This window comes from Anomaloglossus baeobatrachus, chromosome 1 (genome assembly GCF_048569485.1).
Source record: "Anomaloglossus baeobatrachus isolate aAnoBae1 chromosome 1, aAnoBae1.hap1, whole genome shotgun sequence".
In the NCBI taxonomy this organism is placed as follows: Eukaryota; Metazoa; Chordata; class Amphibia; order Anura; family Aromobatidae; genus Anomaloglossus; species Anomaloglossus baeobatrachus.
In genome coordinates this window covers 407,042,477-407,064,344 of record NC_134353.1, presented here as the reverse complement: position 1 = coordinate 407,064,344, position 21,868 = coordinate 407,042,477, and positions in this window count along the sequence as shown.

The window sequence follows — 21,868 nt, the reverse complement described above, 5'->3', positions numbered from 1 at the left end:
TGTTCTGTGATATTATTAATTAAGGTGTAATGTTCTTTACTGGCCACCAGATGGCACTAGAATTCTATGCAATGTTCTGCGATATTATTAATTAAGGTGTAATGTTATTTACTGGCCACCAGATGGCACTAGAATTCTATGCAATGTTATGCGATATTATTAATTAAGGTGTAATGTTCTTTACTGGCCACCAGATGGCACTAGAATTCTATGCAATGTTCTGCGATATTATTAATTAAGGTGTAATGTTCTTTACTGGCCACCAGATGGCACTAGAATTCTATGCAATGTTCTGCAATATTATTAATTAAGGTGTAATGTTCCTTACTTGCCACCAGATGGTACTAGAATTCTATGCAATGTTCTGCGATATTATTAATTAAGGTGTAATGTTCTTTACTGGCCACCAGATGGCACTAGAATTCTATGCAATGTTCTGCGATATTATTAATTAAGGTGTAATGTTCTTTACTGGCCACCAGATGGTACTAGAATTCTATGCAATGTTCTGCGATATTATTAATTAAGGTGTAATGTTCTTTACTGGCCACCAGATGGCACTAGAATTCTATGCAATGTTCTGCGGTATTATTAATTAAGGTGTAATGTTCTTTACTTGCCACCAGATGGTACTAGCATTCTATGCAATGTTGTGCGATATTATTAATTAAGGTGTAATGTTCTTTACTTGCCACCAGATGGTACTAGAATTCTATGCAATGTTCTGTGATATTATTAATTAAGGTGTAATGTTCCTTACTGACCACCAGATGGCACTAGAATTCTATGCAATGTTCTGCGATATTATTAATTAAGGCATAATGTTCTTTACTGGCCACCAGATGGCACTAAAATTCTATGCAATGTTCTGCGATATTATTAATTAAGGTGTAATGTTCTTTACTGGCCACCAGATGGTACTAGAATTCTATGCAATGTTCTGTGATATTATTAATTAAGGTGTAATGTTCTTTACTGGCCACCAGATGGCACTAGAATTCTATGCAATGTTCTGAGATATTATTAATTAAGGTGTAATTTTCATTACTGGCCACCAGATAGCAGTAGAATTCTATGCAATGTTCTGCGATATTATTAATTAAGGTGTAATGTTCTTTACTGGCCACCAGATGGCACTAAAATTCTATGCAATGTTCTGCGATATTAATTAAGGTGTAATGTTCTTTACTGGCCACCAGATGGTACTAGAATTCTATGCAATGTTCTGCGATATTATTAATTAAGGTGTAATGTTCTTTACTGGCCACCAGATGGTACTAGAATTCTATGCAATGTTCTGCGATATTATTAATTAAGGTGTAATGTTCTTTACTGGCCACCAGATGGCACTAGAATTCTATGCAATGTTCTGTGATATTATTAATTAAGGTGTAATGTTCTTTACTGGCCACCAGATGGCACTAAAATTCTATGTAATGTTCTGCGATATTATTAATTAAGGTGTAATGTTATTTACTGGCCACCAGATGGAACTAGAATTCTATGCAATGTTATGCGATATTATTAATTAAGGTGTAATGTTATTTACTGGCCACCAGATGGAACTAGAATTCTATGCAATGTTCTGTGATATTATTATTTAAGGTGTAATGTTATTTACTGGCCACCAGATGGTACTAGAATTCTATGCAATGTTCTGCGATATTATTAATTAAGGTGTAATGTTATTTACTGGCCACAAGATGGTACTAGCATTCTATGCAATGTTCTGCGATATTATTAATTAAGGGGAATGTTATTTACTGGCCACCAGATGGCACTAAAATTCTATGCAATGTTCTGTGATATTATTAATTAAGATGTAATGTTCTTTACTGGCCACCAGATGGCACTAGAATTCTATGCAATGTTCTGCGATATTATTAATTAAGGTGTAATGTTCTTTACTGGCCACCAGATGGCACTAGAATTCTATGCAATGTTCTGCGATATTATTAATTAAGGTGTAATGTTATTTACTGGCCACCAGATGGTACTAGCATTCTATGCAATGTTCTGCGATATTATTAATTAAGGTGTAATGTTATTTACTGGCCACCAGATGGTACTAGCATTCTATGCAATGTTCTGTGATATTATTAATTAAGGTGTAATGTTCTTTACTGACCACCAGATGGCAATAGAATTCTATGCAATGTTCTGTGATATTATTAATTAAGGTGTAATGTTCTTTACTGGCCACCAGATGGTACTAGAATTCTATGCAATGTTCTGTGATATTATTAATTAAGGTGTAATGTTCTTTACTGGCCACCAGATGGCACTAAAATTCTATGCAATGTTCTGCATTATTATTAATTAAGGTGTAATGTTATTTACTGGCCACCAGATGGCACTAGAATTCTATGCAATGTTATGCGATATTATTAATTAAGGTGTAATGTTATTTACTGGCCACCAGATGGCACTAGAATTCTATGCAATGTTATGCGATATTATTAATTAAGGTGTAATGTTCTTTACTGGCCACCAGATGGCACTAGAATTCTATGCAATGTTCTGCGATATTATTAATTAAGGTGTAATGTTCTTTACTGGCCACCAGATGGTACTAGAATTCTATGCAATGTTCTGCGATATTATTAATTAAGGTGTAATGTTCTTTACTGGCCACCAGATGGCACTAGAATTCTATGCAATGTTCTGCAATATTATTAATTAAGGTGTAATGTTCCTTACTTGCCACCAGATGGTACTAGAATTCTATGCAATGTTCTGCGATATTATTAATTAAGGTGTAATGTTCTTTACTGGCCACCAGATGGTACTAGAATTCTATGCAATGTTCTGCGATATTATTAATTAAGGTGTAATGTTCTTTACTGGCCACCAGATGGCACTAGAATTCTATGCAATGTTCTGCGGTATTATTAATTAAGGTGTAATGTTCTTTACTTGCCACCAGATGGTACTAGCATTCTATGCAATGTTGTGCGATATTATTAATTAAGGTGTAATGTTCTTTACTTGCCACCAGATGGTACTAGCATTCTATGCAATGTTGTGCGATATTATTAATTAAGGTGTAATGTTCTTTACTTGCCACCAGATGGTACTAGAATTCTATGCAATGTTCTGTGATATTATTAATTAAGGTGTAATGTTCCTTACTGACCACCAGATGGCACTAGAATTCTATGCAATGTTCTGCGATATTATTAATTAAGGCATAATGTTCTTTACTGGCCACCAGATGGCACTAAAATTCTATGCAATGTTCTGCGATATTATTAATTAAGGTGTAATGTTCTTTACTGGCCACCAGATGGTACTAGAATTCTATGCAATGTTCTGTGATATTATTAATTAAGGTGTAATGTTCTTTACTGGCCACCAGATGGCACTAGAATTCTATGCAATGTTCTGAGATATTATTAATTAAGGTGTAATTTTCATTACTGGCCACCAGATAGCAGTAGAATTCTATGCAATGTTCTGCGATATTATTAATTAAGGTGTAATGTTCTTTACTGGCCACCAGATGGCACTAAAATTCTATGCAATGTTCTGCGATATTAATTAAGGTGTAATGTTCTTTACTGGCCACCAGATGGTACTAGAATTCTATGCAATGTTCTGCGATATTATTAATTAAGGTGTAATGTTCTTTACTGGCCACCAGATGGTACTAGAATTCTATGCAATGTTCTGCGATATTATTAATTAAGGTGTAATGTTCTTTACTGGCCACCAGATGGCACTAGAATTCTATGCAATGTTCTGTGATATTATTAATTAAGGTGTAATGTTCTTTACTGGCCACCAGATGGCACTAAAATTCTATGCAATGTTCTGCGATATTATTAATTAAGGTGTAATGTTATTTACTGGCCACCAGATGGAACTAGAATTCTATGCAATGTTATGCGATATTATTAATTAAGGTGTAATGTTATTTACTGGCCACCAGATGGAACTAGAATTCTATGCAATGTTCTGTGATATTATTATTTAAGGTGTAATGTTATTTACTGGCCACCAGATGGTATTAGAATTCTATGCAATGTTCTGCGATATTATTAATTAAGGTGTAATGTTATTTACTGGCCACAAGATGGTACTAGCATTCTATGCAATGTTCTGCGATATTATTAATTAAGGGGAATGTTATTTACTGGCCACCAGATGGCACTAAAATTCTATGCAATGTTCTGTGATATTATTAATTAAGATGTAATGTACTTTACTGGCCACCAGATGGCACTAGAATTCTATGCAATGTTCTGCGATATTATTAATTAAGGTGTAATGTTCTTTACTGGCCACCAGATGGCACTAGAATTCTATGCAATGTTCTGCGATATTATTAATTAAGGTGTAATGTTATTTACTGGCCACCAGGTGGTACTAGCATTCTATGCAATGTTCTGCGATATTATTAATTAAGGTGTAATGTTATTTACTGGCCACCAGATGGTACTAGCATTCTATGCAATGTTCTGTGATATTATTAATTAAGGTGTAATGTTCTTTACTGACCACCAGATGGCAATAGAATTCTATGCAATGTTCTGTGATATTATTAATTAAGGTGTAATGTTCTTTACTGGCCACCAGATGGTACTAGAATTCTATGCAATGTTCTGTGATATTATTAATTAAGGTGTAATGTTCTTTACTGGCCACCAGATGGCACTAAAATTCTATGCAATGTTCTGCATTATTATTAATTAAGGTGTAATGTTATTTACTGGCCACCAGATGGCACTAGAATTCTATGCAATGTTATGCGATATTATTAATTAAGGTGTAATGTTATTTACTGGCCACCAGATGGCACTAGAATTCTATGCAATGTTATGCGATATTATTAATTAAGGTGTAATGTTCTTTACTGGCCACCAGATGGCACTAGAATTCTATGCAATGTTCTGCGATATTATTAATTAAGGTGTAATGTTCTTTACTGGCCACCAGATGGTACTAGAATTCTATGCAATGTTCTGCGATATTATTAATTAAGGTGTAATGTTCTTTACTGGCCACCAGATGGCACTAGAATTCTATGCAATGTTCTGCAATATTATTAATTAAGGTGTAATGTTCCTTACTTGCCACCAGATGGTACTAGAATTCTATGCAATGTTCTGCGATATTATTAATTAAGGTGTAATGTTCTTTACTGGCCACCAGATGGTACTAGAATTCTATGCAATGTTCTGCGATATTATTAATTAAGGTGTAATGTTCTTTACTGGCCACCAGATGGCACTAGAATTCTATGCAATGTTCTGCGGTATTATTAATTAAGGTGTAATGTTCTTTACTTGCCACCAGATGGTACTAGCATTCTATGCAATGTTGTGCGATATTATTAATTAAGGTGCAATGTTCTTTACTTGCCACCAGATGGTACTAGAATTCTATGCAATGTTCTGTGATATTATTAATTAAGGTGTAATGTTCTTTACTGACCACCAGATGGCACTAGAATTCTATGCAATGTTCTGCGATATTATTAATTAAGGTGTAATGTTCTTTACTGGCCACCAGATGGCACTAAAAGTCTATGCAATGTTCTGCGATATTATTAATTAAGGTGTAATGTTCTTTACTGGCCACCAGATGGTACTAGAATTCTATGCAATGTTCTGTGATATTATTAATTAAGGTGTAATGTTCTTTACTGGCCACCAGATGGCACTAGAATTCTATGCAATGTTCTGAGATATTATTAATTAAGGTGTAATGTTCTTTACTGGCCACCAGATGGCAGTAGAATTCTATGCAATGTTCTGCGATATTATTAATTAAGGTGTAATGTTCTTTACTGGCCACCAGATGGCACTAAAATTCTATGCAATGTTCTGCGATATTAATTAAGGTGTAATGTTCTTTACTGGCCACCAGATGGTACTAGAATTCTATGCAATGTTCTGCGATATTAATTAAGGTGTAATGTTCTTTACTGGCCACCAGATGGTACTAGAATTCTATGCAATGTTCTGCGATATTATTAATTAAGGTGTAATGTTCTTTACTGGCCACCAGATGGCACTAGAATTCTATGCAATGTTCTGTGATATTATTAATTAAGGTGTAATGTTCTTTACTGGCCACCAGATGGCACTAAAATTCTATGCAATGTTCTGCGATATTATTAATTAAGGTGTAATGTTATTTACTGGCCACCAGATGGCACTAGAATTCTATGCAATGTTATGCGATATTATTAATTAAGGTGTAATGTTATTTACTGGCCACCAGATGGCACTAGAATTCTATGCAATGTTATGCGATATTATTAATTAAGGTGTAATGTTCTTTACTGGCCACCAGATGGCACTAGAATTCTATGCAATGTTCTGCGATATTATTAATTAAGGTGTAATGTTCTTTACTGGCCACCAGATGGTACTAGAATTCTATGCAATGTTCTGCGATATTATTAATTAATGTGTAATGTTCTTTACTGGCCACCAGATGGCACTAGAATTCTATGCAATGTTCTGCGGTATTATTAATTAAGGTGTAATGTTCTTTACTTGCCACCAGATGGTACTAGCATTCTATGCAATGTTGTGCGATATTATTAATTAAGGTGTAATGTTCTTTACTTGCCACCAGATGGCACTAGAATTCTACGCAATGTTCTGTGATATTATTAATTAAGGTGTAATGTTCTTTACTGACCACCAGATGGCACTAGAATTCTATGCAATGTTCTGCGATATTATTAATTAAGGTGTAATGTTCTTTACTGGCCACCAGATGGCACTAAAATTCTATGCAATGTTCTGCGATATTATTAATTAAGGTGTAATGTTATTTACTGGCCACCAGATGGCAGTAGAATTCTATGCAATGTTCTGCGATATTATTAATTATTGTGTAATGTTCTTTACTGGCCACCAGATGGTACTAGCATACTATGCTATGTTCTGCGATATTATTAATTAAGGTGTAATGTTATTTACTGGCCACCAGATGGTACTAGAATTCTATGCAATGTTCTGCGATATTATTAATTAAGGTGTAATGTTATTTACTGGCCACCAGATGGTACTAGCATTCTATGCAATGTTCTGCGATATTATTAATTAAGGTGTAATGTTATTTACTGGCCACCAGATGGCACTAAAATTCTATGCAATGTTCTGTGATATTATTAATTAAGATGTAATGTTCTTTACTGGCCACAAGATGGCACTAGAATTCTATGCAATGTTCTGCGATATTATTAATTAAGGTGTAATGTTATTTACTGGCCACCAGATGGCACTAGAATACTATGCAATGTTATGCGATATTATTAATTAAGGTGTAATGTTCTTTACTGGCCACCAGATGGCACTAGAATTCTATGCAATGTTCTGCGATATTATTAATTAAGGTGTAATGTTCTTTACTGGCCACCAGATGGTACTAGAATTCTATTCAATGTTCTGCGATATTATTAATTAAGGTGTAATGTTCTTTACTGGCCACCAGATGGTACTAGAATTCTATGCAATGTTATGCGATATTATTAATTAAGGTGTAATGTTATTTACTGGCCACCAGATGGTACTAGAATTCTATGAAATGTTCTGTGATATTATTAATTAAGGTGTAATGTTCTTTACTGGCCACCAGATGGCACTAGAATTCTATGCAATGTTATGCGATATTATTAATTAAGGTGCAATGTTCTTTACTGGCCACCAGATGGCACTAGAATTCTATGCAATGTTATGCGATATTATTAATTAAGGTGTAATGTTCTTTACTTGCCACCAGATGGTACTAGAATTCTATTCAATGTTCTGCGATATTATTAATTAAGGTGTAATGTTCTTTACTTGCCACCAGATGGTACTAGAATTCTATGCAATGTTCTGCGATATTATTAATTAAGGTGTAATGTTATTTACTGGCCACCAGATGGTACTAGAATTCTATGAAATGTTCTGTGATATTATTAATTAAGGTGTAATGTTCTTTACTGGCCACCAGATGGCACTAGAATTCTATGCAATGTTATGCGATATTATTAATTAAGGTGCAATGTTCTTTACTGGCCACCAGATGGCACTAGAATTCTATGCAATGTTATGCGATATTATTAATTAAGGTGTAATGTTCTTTACTGGCCACCAGATGGCACTAGAATTCTATGCAATGTTATGCGATATTATTAATTAAGGTGTAATGTTATTTACTGGCCACGAGATGGTACTAGAATTCTATGCAATGTTCTGCGATATTATTAATTAAGGTGTAATGTTCTTTACTGGCCACCAGATGGCACTAGAATTCTATGCAATGTTCTGCAATATTATTAATTAAGGTGTAATGTTCCTTACTTGCCACCAGATGGTACTAGAATTCTATGCAATGTTCTGCGATATTATTAATTAAGGTGTAATGTTCTTTACTGGCCACCAGATGGCACTAGAATTCTATGCAATGTTCTGCGATATTATTAATTAAGGTGTAATGTTCTTTACTGGCCACCAGATGGTACTAGAATTCTATGCAATGTTCTGCGATATTATTAATTAAGGTGTAATGTTCTTTACTGGCCACCAGATGGCACTAGAATTCTATGCAATGTTCTGCGGTATTATTAATTAAGGTGTAATGTTCTTTACTTGCCACCAGATGGTACTAGCATTCTATGCAATGTTGTGCGATATTATTAATTAAGGTGTAATGTTCTTTACTTGCCACCAGATGGTACTAGAATTCTATGCAATGTTCTGTGATATTATTAATTAAGGTGTAATGTTCCTTACTGACCACCAGATGGCACTAGAATTCTATGCAATGTTCTGCGATATTATTAATTAAGGTATAATGTTCTTTACTGGCCACCAGATGGCACTAAAATTCTATGCAATGTTCTGCGATATTATTAATTAAGGTGTAATGTTCTTTACTGGCCACCAGATGGTACTAGAATTCTATGCAATGTTCTGTGATATTATTAATTAAGGTGTAATTTTCATTACTGGCCACCAGATAGCAGTAGAATTCTATGCAATGTTCTGCGATATTATTAATTAAGGTGTAATGTTCTTTACTGGCCACCAGATGGCACTAAAATTCTATGCAATGTTCTGCGATATTAATTAAGGTGTAATGTTCTTTACTGGCCACCAGATGGTACTAGAATTCTATGCAATGTTCTGCGATATTATTAATTAAGGTGTAATGTTCTTTACTGGCCACCAGATGGTACTAGAATTCTATGCAATGTTCTGCGATATTATTAATTAAGGTGTAATGTTCTTTACTGGCCACCAGAAGGCACTAGAATTCTATGCAATGTTCTGCGATATTAATTAAGGTGTAATGTTCTTTACTGGCCACCAGATGGTACTAGAATTCTATGCAATGTTCTGCGATATTATTAATTAAGGTGTAATGTTCTTTACTGGCCACCAGATGGTACTAGAATTCTATGCAATGTTCTGCGATATTATTAATTAAGGTGTAATGTTCTTTACTTGCCACCAGATGGTACTAGCATTCTATGCAATGTTGTGCGATATTATTAATTAAGGTGCAATGTTCTTTACTTGCCACCAGATGGTACTAGAATTCTATGCAATGTTCTGTGATATTATTAATTAAGGTGTAATGTTCTTTACTGACCACCAGATGGCACTAGAATTCTATGCAATGTTCTGCGATATTATTAATTAAGGTGTAATGTTCTTTACTGGCCACCAGATGGCACTAAAAGTCTATGCAATGTTCTGCGATATTATTAATTAAGGTGTAATGTTCTTTACTGGCCACCAGATGGTACTAGAATTCTATGCAATGTTCTGTGATATTATTAATTAAGGTGTAATGTTCTTTACTGGCCACCAGATGGCACTAGAATTCTATGCAATGTTCTGAGATATTATTAATTAAGGTGTAATGTTCTTTACTGGCCACCAGATGGCAGTAGAATTCTATGCAATGTTCTGCGATATTATTAATTAAGGTGTAATGTTCTTTACTGGCCACCAGATGGCACTAAAATTCTATGCAATGTTCTGCGATATTAATTAAGGTGTAATGTTCTTTACTGGCCACCAGATGGTACTAGAATTCTATGCAATGTTCTGCGATATTAATTAAGGTGTAATGTTCTTTACTGGCCACCAGATGGTACTAGAATTCTATGCAATGTTCTGCGATATTATTAATTAAGGTGTAATGTTCTTTACTGGCCACCAGATGGCACTAGAATTCTATGCAATGTTCTGTGATATTATTAATTAAGGTGTAATGTTCTTTACTGGCCACCAGATGGCACTAAAATTCTATGCAATGTTCTGCGATATTATTAATTAAGGTGTAATGTTATTTACTGGCCACCAGATGGCACTAGAATTCTATGCAATGTTATGCGATATTATTAATTAAGGTGTAATGTTATTTACTGGCCACCAGATGGCACTAGAATTCTATGCAATGTTATGCGATATTATTAATTAAGGTGTAATGTTCTTTACTGGCCACCAGATGGCACTAGAATTCTATGCAATGTTCTGCGATATTATTAATTAAGGTGTAATGTTCTTTACTGGCCACCAGATGGTACTAGAATTCTATGCAATGTTCTGCGATATTATTAATTAATGTGTAATGTTCTTTACTGGCCACCAGATGGCACTAGAATTCTATGCAATGTTCTGCGGTATTATTAATTAAGGTGTAATGTTCTTTACTTGCCACCAGATGGTACTAGCATTCTATGCAATGTTGTGCGATATTATTAATTAAGGTGTAATGTTCTTTACTTGCCACCAGATGGCACTAGAATTCTACGCAATGTTCTGTGATATTATTAATTAAGGTGTAATGTTCTTTACTGACCACCAGATGGCACTAGAATTCTATGCAATGTTCTGCGATATTATTAATTAAGGTGTAATGTTCTTTACTGGCCACCAGATGGCACTAAAATTCTATGCAATGTTCTGCGATATTATTAATTAAGGTGTAATGTTATTTACTGGCCACCAGATGGCAGTAGAATTCTATGCAATGTTCTGCGATATTATTAATTATTGTGTAATGTTCTTTACTGGCCACCAGATGGTACTAGCATACTATGCTATGTTCTGCGATATTATTAATTAAGGTGTAATGTTATTTACTGGCCACCAGATGGTACTAGAATTCTATGCAATGTTCTGCGATATTATTAATTAAGGTGTAATGTTATTTACTGGCCACCAGATGGTACTAGCATTCTATGCAATGTTCTGCGATATTATTAATTAAGGTGTAATGTTATTTACTGGCCACCAGATGGCACTAAAATTCTATGCAATGTTCTGTGATATTATTAATTAAGATGTAATGTTCTTTACTGGCCACAAGATGGCACTAGAATTCTATGCAATGTTCTGCGATATTATTAATTAAGGTGTAATGTTATTTACTGGCCACCAGATGGCACTAGAATACTATGCAATGTTATGCGATATTATTAATTAAGGTGTAATGTTCTTTACTGGCCACCAGATGGCACTAGAATTCTATGCAATGTTCTGCGATATTATTAATTAAGGTGTAATGTTCTTTACTGGCCACCAGATGGTACTAGAATTCTATTCAATGTTCTGCGATATTATTAATTAAGGTGTAATGTTCTTTACTGGCCACCAGATGGTACTAGAATTCTATGCAATGTTATGCGATATTATTAATTAAGGTGTAATGTTATTTACTGGCCACCAGATGGTACTAGAATTCTATGAAATGTTCTGTGATATTATTAATTAAGGTGTAATGTTCTTTACTGGCCACCAGATGGCACTAGAATTCTATGCAATGTTATGCGATATTATTAATTAAGGTGCAATGTTCTTTACTGGCCACCAGATGGCACTAGAATTCTATGCAATGTTATGCGATATTATTAATTAAGGTGTAATGTTCTTTACTTGCCACCAGATGGTACTAGAATTCTATTCAATGTTCTGCGATATTATTAATTAAGGTGTAATGTTCTTTACTTGCCACCAGATGGTACTAGAATTCTATGCAATGTTCTGCGATATTATTAATTAAGGTGTAATGTTATTTACTGGCCACCAGATGGTACTAGAATTCTATGAAATGTTCTGTGATATTATTAATTAAGGTGTAATGTTCTTTACTGGCCACCAGATGGCACTAGAATTCTATGCAATGTTATGCGATATTATTAATTAAGGTGCAATGTTCTTTACTGGCCACCAGATGGCACTAGAATTCTATGCAATGTTATGCGATATTATTAATTAAGGTGTAATGTTCTTTACTGGCCACCAGATGGCACTAGAATTCTATGCAATGTTATGCGATATTATTAATTAAGGTGTAATGTTATTTACTGGCCACGAGATGGTACTAGAATTCTATGCAATGTTCTGCGATATTATTAATTAAGGTGTAATGTTCTTTACTGGCCACCAGATGGCACTAGAATTCTATGCAATGTTCTGCAATATTATTAATTAAGGTGTAATGTTCCTTACTTGCCACCAGATGGTACTAGAATTCTATGCAATGTTCTGCGATATTATTAATTAAGGTGTAATGTTCTTTACTGGCCACCAGATGGCACTAGAATTCTATGCAATGTTCTGCGATATTATTAATTAAGGTGTAATGTTCTTTACTGGCCACCAGATGGTACTAGAATTCTATGCAATGTTCTGCGATATTATTAATTAAGGTGTAATGTTCTTTACTGGCCACCAGATGGCACTAGAATTCTATGCAATGTTCTGCGGTATTATTAATTAAGGTGTAATGTTCTTTACTTGCCACCAGATGGTACTAGCATTCTATGCAATGTTGTGCGATATTATTAATTAAGGTGTAATGTTCTTTACTTGCCACCAGATGGTACTAGAATTCTATGCAATGTTCTGTGATATTATTAATTAAGGTGTAATGTTCCTTACTGACCACCAGATGGCACTAGAATTCTATGCAATGTTCTGCGATATTATTAATTAAGGTATAATGTTCTTTACTGGCCACCAGATGGCACTAAAATTCTATGCAATGTTCTGCGATATTATTAATTAAGGTGTAATGTTCTTTACTGGCCACCAGATGGTACTAGAATTCTATGCAATGTTCTGTGATATTATTAATTAAGGTGTAATTTTCATTACTGGCCACCAGATAGCAGTAGAATTCTATGCAATGTTCTGCGATATTATTAATTAAGGTGTAATGTTCTTTACTGGCCACCAGATGGCACTAAAATTCTATGCAATGTTCTGCGATATTAATTAAGGTGTAATGTTCTTTACTGGCCACCAGATGGTACTAGAATTCTATGCAATGTTCTGCGATATTATTAATTAAGGTGTAATGTTCTTTACTGGCCACCAGATGGTACTAGAATTCTATGCAATGTTCTGCGATATTATTAATTAAGGTGTAATGTTCTTTACTGGCCACCAGAAGGCACTAGAATTCTATGCAATGTTCTGTGATATTATTAATTAAGGTGTAATGTTCTTTACTGGCCACCAGATGGCACTAAAATTCTATGCAATGTTCTGCGATATTATTAATTAAGGTGTAATGTTATTTACTGGCCACCAGATGGAACTAGAATTCTATGCAATGTTATGCGATATTATTAATTAAGGTGTAATGTTATTTACTGGCCATCAGATGGTACTAGAATTCTATGCAATGTTCTGCGATATTATTAATTAAGGTGTAATGTTATTTACTGGCCACCAGATGGTACTAGCATTCTATGCAATGTTCTGCGATATTATTAATTAAGGGGAATGTTATTTACTGGCCACCAGATGGCACTAAAATTCTATGCAATGTTCTGTGATATTATTAATTAAGATGTAATGTTCTTTACTGGCCACCAGATGGCACTAGAATTCTATGCAATGTTCTGCGATATTATTAATTAAGGTGTAATGTTCTTTACTGGCCACCAGATGGCACTAGAATTCTATGCAATGTTCTGCGATATTATTAATTAAGGTGTAATGTTATTTACTGGCCACCAGATGGTACTAGCATTCTATGCAATGTTCTGCGATATTATTAATTAAGGTGTAATGTTATTTACTGGCCACCAGATGGTACTAGCATTCTATGCAATGTTCTGTGATATTATTAATTAAGGTGTAATGTTCTTTACTGACCACCAGATGGCACTAGAATTCTATGCAATGTTATGCGATATTATTAATTAAGGTGTAATGTTATTTACTGGCCACCAGATGGCACTAAAATTCTATGCAATGTTATGCGATATTATTAATTAAGGTGTAATGTTATTTACTGGCCACCAGATGGTACTAGCATTCTATGCAATGTTCTGCGATATTATTAATTAAGGTGTAATGTTATTTACTGGCCACCAGATGGTACTAGCATTCTATGCAATGTTCTGTGATATTATTAATTAAGGTGTAATGTTCTTTACTGACCACCAGATGGCACTAGAATTCTATGCAATGTTATGCGATATTATTAATTAAGGTGTAATGTTATTTACTGGCCACCAGATGGCACTAGAATTCTATGCAATGTTATGCGATATTATTAATTAAGGTGTAATGTTCTTTACTGGCCACCAGATGGCACTAGAATTCTATGCAATGTTCTGCGATATTATTAATTAAGGTGTAATGTTCTTTACTGGCCACCAGATGGTACTAGAATTCTATGCAATGTTCTGCGATATTATTAATTAAGGTGTAATGTTCTTTACTGGCCACCAGATGGCACTAGAATTCTATGCAATGTTCTGCAATATTATTAATTAAGGTGTAATGTTCCTTACTTGCCACCAGATGGTACTAGAATTCTATGCAATGTTCTGCGATATTATTAATTAAGGTGTAATGTTCTTTACTGGCCACCAGATGGTACTAGAATTCTATGCAATGTTCTGCGATATTATTAATTAAGGTGTAATGTTCTTTACTGGCCACCAGATGGCACTAGAATTCTATGCAATGTTCTGCGGTATTATTAATTAAGGTGTAATGTTCTTTACTGGCCACCAGATGGTACTAGCATTCTATGCAATGTTGTGCGATATTATTAATTAAGGTGTAATGTTCTTTACTTGCCACCAGATGGTACTAGAATTCTATGCAATGTTCTGTGATATTATTAATTAAGGTGTAATGTTCTTTACTGACCACCAGATGGCACTAGAATTCTATGCAATGTTCTGCGATATTATTAATTAAGGTGTAATGTTCTTTACTGGCCACCAGATGGCACTAAAATTCTATGCAATGTTCTGCGATATTATTAATTAAGGTGTAATGTTCTTTACTGGCCACCAGATGGTACTAGAATTCTATGCAATGTTCTGTGATATTATTAATTAAGGTGTAATGTTCTTTACTGGCCACCAGATGGCACTAGAATTCTATGCAATGTTCTGAGATATTATTAATTAAGGTGTAATGTTCTTTACTGGCCACCAGATGGCAGTAGAATTCTATGCAATGTTCTGCGATATTATTAATTAAGGTGTAATGTTCTTTACTGGCCACCAGATGGCACTAAAATTCTATGCAATGTTCTGCGATATTAATTAAGGTGTAATGTTCTTTACTGGCCACCAGATGGTACTAGAATTCTATGCAATGTTCTGCGATATTAATTAAGGTGTAATGTTCTTTACTGGCCACCAGATGGTACTAGAATTCTATGCAATGTTCTGCGATATTATTAATTAAGGTGTAATGTTCTTTACTGGCCACCAGATGGCACTAGAATTCTATGCAATGTTCTGTGATATTATTAATTAAGGTGTAATGTTCTTTACTGGCCACCAGATGGCACTAAAATTCTATGCAATGTTCTGCGATATTATTAATTAAGGTGTAATGTTATTTACTGGCCACCAGATGGCACTAGAATTCTATGCAATGTTATGCGATATTATTAATTAAGGTGTAATGTTATTTACTGGCCACCAGATGGCACTAGAATTCTATGCAATGTTATGCGATATTATTAATTAAGGTGTAATGTTCTTTACTGGCCACCAGATGGCACTAGAATTCTATGCAATGTTCTGCGATATTATTAATTAAGGTGTAATGTTCTTTACTGGCCACCAGATGGTACTAGAATTCTATGCAATGTTCTGCGATATTATTAATTAAGGTGTAATGTTCTTTACTGGCCACCAGATGGCACTAGAATTCTATGCAATGTTCTGCGGTATTATTAATTAAGGTGTAATGTTCTTTACTTGCCACCAGATGGTACTAGCATTCTATGCAATGTTGTGCGATATTATTAATTAAGGTGTAATGTTCTTTACTTGCCACCAGATGGTACTAGAATTCTATGCAATGTTCTGTGATATTATTAATTAAGGTGTAATGTTCTTTACTGACCACCAGATGGCACTAGAATTCTATGCAATGTTCTGCGATATTATTAATTAAGGTGTAATGTTCTTTACTGGCCACCAGATGGCACTAAAATTCTATGCAATGTTCTGCGATATTATTAATTAAGGTGTAATGTTATTTTATGGCCACCAGATGGCAGTAGAATTCTATGCAATGTTCTGCGATATTATTAATTATTGTGTAATGTTCTTTACTGGCCACCAGATGGTACTAGCATACTATGCTATGTTCTGCGATATTATTAATTAAGGTGTAATGTTATTTACTGGCCACCAGATGGTACTAGAATTCTATGCAATGTTCTGCAATATTATTAATTAAGGTGTAATGTTATTTACTGGCCACCAGATGGTACTAGCATTCTATGCAATGTTCTGCGATATTATTAATTAAGGTGTAATGTTATTTACTGGCCACCAGATGGCACTAAAATTCTATGCAATGTTCTGTGATATTATTAATTAAGATGTAATGTTCTTTACTGGCCACAAGATGGCACTAGAATTCTATGCAATGTTCTGCGATATTATTAATTAAGGTGTAATGTTATTTACTGGCCACCAGATGGCACTAGAATACTATGCAATGTTATGCGATATTATTAATTAAGGTGTAATGTTCTTTACTGGCCACCAGATGGCACTAGAATTCTATGCAATGTTCTGCGATATTATTAATTAAGGTGTAATGTTCTTTACTGGCCACCAGATGGTACTAGAATTCTATTCAATGTTCTGCGATATTATTAATTAAGGTGTAATGTTCTTTACTTGCCACCAGATGGTACTAGAATTCTATGCAATGTTCTGCGATATTATTAATTAAGGTGTAATGTTATTTACTGGCCACCAGATGGTACTAGAATTCTATGAAATGTTCTGTGATATTATTAATTAGGGTGTAATGTTCTTTACTGGCCACCAGATGGCACTAGAATTCTATGCAATGTTATGCGATATTATTAATTAAGGTGCAATGTTCTTTACTGGCCACCAGATGGCACTAGAATTCTATGCAATGTTATGCGATATTATTAATTAAGGTGTAATGTTCTTTACTGGCCACCAGATGGCACTAGAATTCTATGCAATGTTCTGCGATATTATTAATTAAGGTGTAATGTTCTTTACTGGCCACCAGATGGTACTAGAATTCTATTCAATGTTCTGCGATATTATTAATTAAGGTGTAATGTTCTTTACTTGCCACCAGATGGTACTAGAATTCTATGCAATGTTCTGCGATATTATTAATTAAGGTGTAATGTTCTTTACTGGCCACCAGATGGCACTAGAATTCTATGCAATGTTCTGCGATATTAATAATTAAGGTGTAATGTTCTTTACTGACCACCAGATGGTACTAGCATTCTATGCTATGTTCTGCGATATTATTAATTAAGGTGTAATGTTATTTACTGGCCACCAGATGGTACTAGAATTCTATGCAATGTTCTGCGATATTATTAATTAAGGTGTAATGTTATTTACTGGCCACCAGATGGCACTAAAATTCTATGCAATGTTCTGTGATATTATTAATTAAGATGTAATGTTCTTTACTGGCCACAAGATGGCACTAGAATTCTATGCAATGTTCTGCGATATTATTAATTAAGGTGTAATGTTATTTACTGGCCACCAGATGGCACTAGAATTCTATGCAATGTTATGCGATATTATTAATTAAGGTGTAATGTTCTTTACTGGCCACCAGATGGCACTAGAATTCTATGCAATGTTCTGCGATATTATTAATTAAGGTGTAATGTTCTTTACTGGCCACCAGATGGTACTAGAATTCTATTCAATGTTCTGCGATATTATTAATTAAGGTGTAATGTTCTTTACTTGCCACCAGATGGTACTAGAATTCTATGCATTGTTCTGCGATATTATTAATTAAGGTGTAATGTTCTTTACTGGCCACCAGATGGCAGTAGAATTCTATGCAATGTTCTGCGATATTATTAATTAAGGTGTAATGTTCTTTACTGGCCGCCAGATGGCTCTAAAATTCTATGCAATGTTCTGCGATATTAATTAAGGTGTAATGTTCTTTACTGGCCACCAGATGGTACTAGAATTCTATGCAATGTTCTGCGATATTATTAATTAAGGTGTAATGTTCTTTACTGGCCACCAGATGGTACTAGAATTCTATGCAATGTTCTGTGATATTATTAATTAAGGTGTAATGTTCTTTACTGGCCACCAGATGGCACTAAAATTCTATGCAATGTTCTGCGATATTAATTAAGGTGTAATGTTCTTTACTGGCCACCAGATGGTACTAGAATTCTATGCAATGTTCTGCGATATTATTAATTAAGGTGTAATGTTCTTTACTGGCCACCAGATGGTACTAGAATTCTATGCAATGTTCTGCGATATTATTAATTAAGGTGTAATGTTCTTTACTGGCCACCAGATGGTACTAGAATTCTATGCAATGTTCTGTGATATTATTAATTAAGGTGTAATGTTCTTTACTGGCCACCAGATGGCACTAAAATTCTATGCAATGTTCTGCGATATTATTAATTAAGGTGTAATGTTATTTACTGGCCACCAGATGGCACTAGAATTCTATGCAATGTTATGCGATATTATTAATTAAGGTGTAATGTTATTTACTGGCCACCAGATGGCACTAGAATTCTATGCAATGTTATGCGATATTATTAATTAAGGTGTAATGTTCTTTACTGGCCACCAGATGGCACTAGAATTCTATGCAATGTTCTGCGATATTATTAATTAAGGTGTAATGTTCTTTACTGACCACCAGATGGTACTAGCATTCTATGCTATGTTCTGCGATATTATTAATTAAGGTGTAATGTTATTTACTGGCCACCAGATGGTACTAGAATTCTATGCAATGTTCTGCGATATTATTAATTAAGGTGTAATGTTATTTACTGGCCACCAGATGGCACTAAAATTCTATGCAATGTTCTGTGATATTATTAATTAAGATGTAATGTTCTTTACTGGCCACAAGATGGCACTAGAATTCTATGCAATGTTCTGCGATATTATTAATTAAGGTGTAATGTTATTTACTGGCCACCAGATGGCACTAGAATTCTATGCATTGTTATGCGATATTATTAATTAAGGTGTAATGTTCTTTACTGGCCACCAGATGGCACTAGAATTCTATGCAATGTTCTGCGATATTATTAATTAAGGTGTAATGTTCTTTACTGGCCACCAGATGGTACTAGAATTCTATTCAATGTTCTGCGATATTATTAATTAAGGTGTAATGTTCTTTACTGGCCACCAGATGGTACTAGAATTCTATGCAATGTTCTGTGATATTATTAATTAAGGTGTAATGTTCTTTACTGGCCACCAGATGGCACTAAAATTCTATGCAATGTTCTGCGATATTATTAATTAAGGTGTAATGTTATTTACTGGCCACCAGATGGCACTAGAATTCTATGCAATGTTATGCGATATTATTAATTAAGGTGTAATGTTATTTACTGGCCACCAGATGGCACTAGAATTCTATGCAATGTTATGCGATATTATTAATTAAGGTGTAATGTTCTTTACTGGCCACCAGATGGCACTAGAATTCTATGCAATGTTCTGCGATATTATTAATTAAGGTGTAATGTTCTTTACTGACCACCAGATGGTACTAGCATTCTATGCTATGTTCTGCGATATTATTAATTAAGGTGTAATGTTATTTACTGGCCACCAGATGGTACTAGAATTCTATGCAATGTTCTGCGATATTATTAATTAAGGTGTAATGTTATTTACTGGCCACCAGATGGCACTAAAATTCTATGCAATGTTCTGTGATATTATTAATTAAGATGTAATGTTCTTTACTGGCCACAAGATGGCACTAGAATTCTATGCAATGTTCTGCGATATTATTAATTAAGGTGTAATGTTATTTACTGGCCACCAGATGGCACTAGAATTCTATGCATTGTTATGCGATATTATTAATTAAGGTGTAATGTTCTTTACTGGCCACCAGATGGCACTAGAATTCTATGCAATGTTCTGCGATATTATTAATTAAGGTGTAATGTTCTTTACTGGCCACCAGATGGTACTAGAATTCTATTCAATGTTCTGCGATATTATTAATTAAGGTGTAATGTTATTTACTGGCCACCAGATGGCACTAGAATTCTATGCAATGTTATGCGATATTATTAATTAAGGTGTAATGTTCTTTACTGGCCACCAGATGGCACTAGAATTCTATGCAATGTTCTGCGATATTATTAATTAAGGTGTAATGTTCTTTACTGACCACCAGATGGTACTAGCATTCTATGCTATGTTCTGCGATATTATTAATTAAGGTGTAATGTTATTTACTGGCCACCAGATGGTACTAGAATTCTATGCAATGTTCTGCGATATTATTAATTAAGGTGTAATGTTATTTACTGGCCACCAGATGGCACTAAAATTCTATGCAATGTTCTGTGATATTATTAATTAAGATGTAATGTTCTTTACTGGCCACAAGATGGCACTAGAATTCTATGCAATGTTCTGCGATATTATTAATTAAGGTGTAATGTTATTTACTGGCCACCAGATGGCACTAGAATTCTATGCAATGTTATGCGATATTATTAATTAAGGTGTAATGTTCTTTACTGGCCACCAGATGGCACTAGAATTCTATGCAATGTTCTGCGATATTATTAATTAAGGTGTAATGTTCTTTACTGGCCACCAGATGGTACTAGAATTCTATGCATTGTTCTGCGATATTATTAATTAAGGTGTAATGTTCTTTACTGCCCACCAGATGGCAGTAGAATTCTATGCAATGTTCTGCGATATTATTAATTAAGGTGTAATGTTCTTTTCTGGCCACCAGATGGCACTAAAATTCTATGCAATGTTCTGCGATATTAATTAAGGTGTAATGTTCTTTACTGGCCACCAGATGGTACTAGAATTCTATGCAATGTTCTGCGATATTATTAATTAAGGTGTAATGTTCTTTACTGGCCACCAGATGGTACTAGAATTCTATGCAATGTTCTGCGATATTATTAATTAAGGTGTAATGTTCTTTACTGGCCACCAGATGGCACTAGAATTCTATGCAATGTTCTGTGATATTATTAATTAAGGTGTAATGTTCTTTACTGGCCACCAGATGGCACTAAAATTCTATGCAATGTTCTGCGATATTATTAATTAAGGTGTAATGTTATTTACTGGCCACCAGATGGCACTAGAATTCTATGCAATGTTATGCGATATTATTAATTAAGGTGTAATGTTATTTACTGGCCACCAGATGGCACTAGAATTCTATGCAATGATATGCGATATTATTAATTAAGGTGTAATGTTCTTTACTGGCCACCAGATGGCACTAGAATTCTATGCAATGTTCTGCGATATTATTAATTAAGGTGTAATGTTCTTTACTGGCCACCAGATGGTACTAGAATTCTATGCAATGTTCTGCGATATTATTAATTAAGG